Source organism: Oratosquilla oratoria, chromosome 27 (genome assembly GCF_046742065.1).
Source record: "Oratosquilla oratoria isolate Oo_2021 chromosome 27, ASM4674206v1, whole genome shotgun sequence".
NCBI lineage: Eukaryota > Metazoa > Arthropoda > Malacostraca > Stomatopoda > Squillidae > Oratosquilla > Oratosquilla oratoria.
Window position 1 is genome coordinate 21,172,315 of NC_134803.1, and position 6,743 is coordinate 21,179,057.

General features: G+C 42.5%; 1 pseudogene; it reads left to right on the forward strand.

Moving 5' to 3' along the window:
- The first annotated feature begins 768 nt into the window (after positions 1-768).
- Positions 769-3,980, forward strand: LOC143039771 (uncharacterized; annotated as a pseudogene).
- Positions 3,981-6,743: the final 2,763 nt, after the last annotated feature.

The following is a 6,743-nucleotide window of genomic DNA, read 5'->3' on the forward strand; positions in this document are numbered from 1 at the left end:
CAGAGTCAACTACTACAAATGGTGACCCCGGAGAGCGGCCGTTCTGGCCGCTAGCCGGAGGACCACCCGCTGATACCTCGCCCGACCGCCCTGCCTGCTGGTTGCCGTCGGCCCGTCTGCTGAGTCGTCGCCGCTCGCACTGCCTGCTGGTCGCCGCCGCCGCCGACCTCCCCGCCTGCTGAGTCGCCGCCGCACGCCCTGCCTGCTGGTCGCCGCCGCCGACCTCCCCGTCTGCTGAGTCGCCGCCAACTACCGTACCTGCTGAGTCGCCGCCCTGCCTGCTGGCCGCCGCCGACTGATCCGGTCCGTCTGCTGCTGGTCGCGACCGTCGCCGACCGCCCTGCCTGGCGAGCCGCTGCCTCATGCTGACACTGCCCAGCCACCTGTCCTGCTGCCCGTACTGGCGGACTGCCTATGGACGACTGACAGCTGGACCACCTACCCGTCCATGGACCTCTGCACGCTGGCCCACCAGCCCGCCCATGAATCGCCATTCCACGACCGTTACCACTGCGTAATAATGCCCAGCCCATTTGTGTCGTAGTGCCCAGGATATTTGTGTGTCGTAGTGCCCAGGATATTTGTGTCGTAGTGCCCGGGATGTTTATATGCTGTAGGGCCCAGGCTATTTGTGGTGTAGTGCCAAGGATATTTCCGTGTTCTAGTGCCCAGGATGTGTTCTCAGACATTTCCGCTAAGGTCCCCGAATATTCCAGATCCTGTAGTGTAGTATTCTCACCAGCCACGATGGATAGAACAACCATAACAATGACGGCCGAAATGACAGCCGCAGTCGCCTTCCGAGTGCCTGCATTTTGCAGCCAGGACCCATCCATGAGGTTCTCCATCTTAGAGCATAACTTCAAAACCTCTGCGATAATTGCCATTCTCACCAAATTCTCCCACACCGCGTCAGTTCTGCCACCTGACGTCCTCTCACAAGGTTCTGAAGTCATTAGTACTTTTGCCTCGTTTGACATACAATATGAAGACCTCAAGGCCGCTATCCTACTCCGCCTGCAGTCTGCTATGGCTGCTTGACTTCAAGAGCTCCTGTCAAAGGAGGAACTTGGCAATGAAAGGCCCTCCGACCTCCTCCGTCGTATGAAAATACTACTGACAAACAAGTACGGCTCCTTCGAGAAGGACCTGTTTAAGCAACTGTTCTATCAACGGCTGCCACCAGGAACTCAAAGTATCTTTTTCACTTTCAAGAACAAAACCTCAACAGACGAGATCACCACACTCGCTGATGAGTTTATGGAGACCCTTCCACCTGTACAATCATCTACAATTGCAAGCATGACTACACAAGGTGACACCAAGCAATTTGCTGAGCTTGTCTCTCAGCTCTCTCTGCAAGTCAAGGACACACAGAAACAGTTCAACAAAGATTCACGCTCCCGCTCATCCTCTCGACAATGTTTCCGCCGACGTCCACGTTCACAGAGCGTCCCAGTACAAAAACGTTGTGATCATGGGAGATCAGGAAACAAAGAAATTCCTAGATGTGGTGCAGGATATTTTCCTAAAACAAGTGATTACCGATCCTACGAGGGGAGTAAATACTCTGGACTTGGTTTTAACTAATAATGAGCACCTAATGAGCAACGTAAAAGTGGGAGATAGTCTAGGCTCTAGCGATCATCATGAAATAAAATTTAATATTATTTGGGAATAATTAAAAAGTACGAATAACGTCCAAGAACCAGAATTCAGGAGAGCAAAATTTGACAATATAAAAACTTATTTGAAATTGAATATGAAATGCCATGCGGACGTTTCGGACATTGTCGAGTCTCGGTGTGTGACCGGGTGTCAGGTCGTGACCGAGGGTCAGGTCATGACCAGGGGTCGGGTCACGTAGGGTAATATGCATACCTTGGGTCAGGTCTTTCGGGGGCGAGGGCTCAACAGAAAGGTCAGCGATTTGGATGAAATGTATAGCAATCTAAGTGATTTAATTGTTAATGCACAAAATACATTTATCCTTTTAAAGTTAATACGGGAAATAGTAATACTCCCAAATAGATGACGGACAGATTGAAACATGAGATCGGAATGAAAAGAGGACTTTACGTAAAAATAAAAACGGGGAAACACACCTTAGGTCAAGATATAACGAAATGGCAAAGCTGGTTAAAAAGAACAAACGTACAGTGAAATGTAATTATGAAATTAAGGTTGCTAGTCAAGCAAGATCCAACCCAAAGGGTTTCTTTCATCTCTATAGAACAAAAAATAAAGAAAGAATAGGACCAATTAAAAACTATGAAAATGTCATGATAGAATCGGAGGAAAAAATGAGTGATGAGTTTAACAATTATTTTCTATCGGTGTTTACTAATGAGAGGTTAGATAAAGTACCTGACTGCGATCCGATTTTCAGAGGGGATGAAGAAAGTAGTCTATCTAATATCAGCATTAGTAAAGTAGTAGTCAAGCAGATTGACAGACTTAAAGCTACAAAATCCCCAGGTCCAGACGAAAATATTCCGAGAATGCTTAAGGAGTGTAAATTTGAAATCTGTGACCAGTTGACTGAAATATTTAATAAATCAGTAGACACTGGTTTTGTGCCTACTGCTTGGAGGCAAGCAAACGTTGTTCCTGTTTTTAAGAAGGGAGATAGATCGTCTATATGGAACTACAGGCCAATCAGTTTGACATCGGTTATAGGAAAAATGCTTGAATCAGTAATAGTAAATAGACTCAGAGAACATATCGAAAGTCATAATCTAATTCGTGATACACAGCATGGTTTCTCCAAGGGTAAGTCATGTGTGACTAATCTTCTATCCTTTTACAATAAAGTATATAATGCGTCAGATAACAATGATAATTACGATGTTATTTACCTTGACTTTAGCAAAGCGTTCGACAAGGTGCCACGCCAGAGGTTACTAAATAAAATCAAAGCCCATGGCATAGGAGGAAAAGTGTTAGAATGGATTAGAGCTTGGATTAGCAACAGAGAACAGAGGGTCACCATAAATGGAGTAAAACCTAGGTGGGGCAATATTACTAGTGGGGTCCCCCAGGGCTCGGTTTTGGGTCCCTTGTTGTTCATTATGTACATAAACGACTTAGACGACGGGATAAATAGTGATGTTAGTAAATTTCCGGACGACACTAAAATATGATACAGCTTAGATAACACACTTTTAGAGAAAACTGAGTGCGAGAGAGACTTGGGAGTTCTAGTGAATCCGGACCTTAAAACCAGGAAACAGTGCATTAGCGCCAGGAATAAAGCTAACAGAGCATTAGATTTCATTGCTAGGACGGTAACGAATATAAGTGCAGAGGTAATTATTAAACTCTATCTAGCGATAGTTAGACCCATCCTTGACTATGCGGTACATTTTTGGTCTCCTTCCCACAGAATGGACATCAATTTACTAGAATTAGAAAAGAGAAGAATGGCCAAAATGATACATGGACTCAGAAATTTGCCTTACGAAGAGAGGCTTAGGCACCTTAACTTACACTCTCTGGAAAGACGCAGAGTGTGGGGTGATCTAATAGAGGTGTTCAAGTGGATCAAAGGCTTTAACAAGAGTGATACAAACAAGGTCATCATATTAAAACAACAGGGAAGGACTCGCAGTAATGGATATAAACTGGACAAATTTAGATTTAAAAAGGAAATAGGCAAGAATTGGTTTACTAATAAGGTGGTTGACGAATGGAATCAACTTAGTAACTATGTAGTAAGCACTGAAACTATCAGTTGTTTTAAGAAACGATTAGACAACTTTATGGATGGGGATGACAGGTGGTGATGGATACGGAGCTGCCTAGTGTAGGCCTTATGGTCTCTTGCAGTCTCCTTCATTCTTATGTTCTTATGTTCTAGGATCGACTATAATTACCTTTCTACAGTATGTTTCTACCACCGCAAGTTTGGGAAAGAAGCTATCAATTGTAACGTGCCATGTACCTACCCTAAGACTTTAAGCACCAACAGCGAGTACTAGGAGCGCATAATGTTCGTAGCTTCTCGTCAGTGCTGTTCCACCCCTCCGACCCTCTCTCCAAGACGAAGTTTCTGATCGACTCTGATTCAGACGTCAGCGTCGTGCCTGCTTCAATATGTCATTGGTCTTTACCTCCGATCCTATACCTCTACGCCGCCAATAGTACACAGATTCCTGTACCGTGCAACTTGATCTCAAGCTTCGCCGTTCTTTTGAGTGGGTATTCTACGTGGAAGGAGTACCTCAGCCTATCATAGGTGCTGATTTCTTGGCACACTTTGGCTTTCCTTCTATCTCCTCTTACAGTTCGAACATACAGTTCTATGTGAAATCCGAAGACAGACAGAATGTGTTGCGAGGCCGGTCTTATGTAGCGACGCCGAGCCATGTTGGATAACTTCTAGAACTTCTAGAACAACGCACCTATCTACGTCTACCATCTACCGGCTTTCACCACATGACGTGTGCACATATGCACATGCAAACGCCTGCACCACATAAGATTAAGATGTCACTCCAGACCTCACGGGACCACAAGGGTCAAGCGCAGCGGTCAACTCTATTGTTCACGATCGAGATCATGACTTCGGACGCACGCAGCTGTCACCAAACGGCTGACCAAGATATTGTCACTCAAGGTTATTTTTCTCCAGTCCAAATTCGGACACATATGTATAGATATTACACAGCGATGTATCATCATTCTCATTGTTCTGTATATCAGTTTATAACCATTTCAATGTCTAGTCTCGCTGGAAACAGCGACTATGTAAATATTTCCTTGCCACGATTGATGTATATAAGGATATAATATATAAGGGATATGATAAACACAGAAAACGCACGGCCGTTTACCTCGCCTCCGAAAGCCGCTCCACGAAGCCACTCAAGCTACCATACTCCATATGTTGTTATAGAAACCTAACAACATCTCTCTCTCTCTCTCTCTCTCTCTCTCTCTCTCTCTCTCTCTCTCTCTCTCTCTCTCTCTCTCTCTCTCAATCTCTCTTTCTCTCTTTCTTTTCCTCTCTCTTTCTCTCTCTGTCTCTGTCTGTCTGTCTGTCTGTCTGTCTGTCTCTCTCTACTTCTCTCTCTCATTCTCCCTCTCTTTCTCTTTCTTCTCTCTTTCTCTTACTCTCTCTTTTTCTCTCCTTTCTATTTTTCTCTTTCCCTCTCTTTTTTCTCTTTCTATATTTCTCTCTCTTTCTCTCTTTGTCTCTCTGGCCCTCCTTCCTTTATTAATTCTGCTGTTATACCGCCCGGGCCTGGTGATTTCACATTTCTCATTTTTCTTGATGCTTCTTCTAATTCTGCTTTTGAAATTTCTTTGTTTCCATAGTTTTCAATATTATCATTCTCGTTATGTTCTTCTGATAATAACGGTTCTTCCTACTCTTCTTGTTCGATGTTTAAAAGATGTTTGAAGAATTCCGTCCATCTTCCATTGATAGATTCCGGAGTTATTAGAGTTTCCCCTTCACTATCCATGTTTTAGGTTTTCTGTATTCTTTTCCCAATTTATATGGTTTCTTTTGATCTCGTCGAAGGTCGTCTTCCAACTCCTCTCCTCTCTGTTGCCACAATCTGTTCTTAGAGTTAACCTTCTCTCTATTTACTGCTTTTCTTGCTTCTACGTATTCCATTCGTGATTCTGAAGTTCTCTTCCTAAGCCACTTACTCAGTTTCCTGGCTTTATCCTTTATCAAATTTTTCAATTCTTCTGTCCACTATGATGATCTTTTCTTTACAGATCCACCCACCCTTCTTATCCCTAAGCTGCTTTTTTCTATTTCTTTTATGTCGCTCCATATGTCTGTATCCTGGTCTTTTTTTTTTATTTGTTGTTCTCTTTGTTCTAGTTTCCCCTTTATTTTCTCTTTGATTAAGTGTTGGATCTTTAAGATTTGATGTTTTAATAACTCTTCATTTCAGATTTTTCAAAAATGTTTCTATTGGCAAATGAATCACAAGAAAATATAGATGAAGCATTAGAACAATCAATACGATGGTCAAAATCTCTCACATGGACAAACAGCACACTAGACTCTTGTGCTGTGTTTACACTGTACTTGTTGAGAGTTCCTTGCCCGCTTGCCCAAGGTAATACTTTTTTACAATCTCTGCAAGGGATCTTGTATATGCAGCCACTCAAGACACTAGGTGAATTTTTGATAATTAGCTTCTCAAAAGTATATGGGTCATTAAATACAACTTTAATATTCCATGTTTTTTAGGGTGTGAGGAACTTGAGCCAGATTGCTACTGAAAGGTAAAATAAAAGTGTTAGTATCAAAGGAGGGGGATGGTTGAATACTATATTTTTTCTGCATTTGCCAATAGGAACATTATTGAAAGTTGTATGATAAAAAATCTAAAGGATCCAACATTAATATTAGCAATGGCATTTTTATATTACATAATTTTATCATTGACAAAATTTGTAATCACATTACATCTTTGCAAAAGTAATTTTATTTTATGTATTTTAATGTTTGTTTGTTACATTTTCTCAATGTCTACCTTTCCCAGCTTATTTTCATACCTCTTATATACCTATGTGTAACTTTTTTCCTTTTGTATTCCCCTGTACAATGCCTCTAATAAAGGGAGGCGTCTTACATCATTACACGTGTCCAAGATATCTGTGCCGTTTTCTAGGATTTCCCGCGTTTGGGTGACATTGTGGATTTGTTTCAGCTTTGTGATCAAGACCCTGCGGGTCGAAACGTTAAGGCGTAAAATTCTCCCATTTCTCCTCGTTAA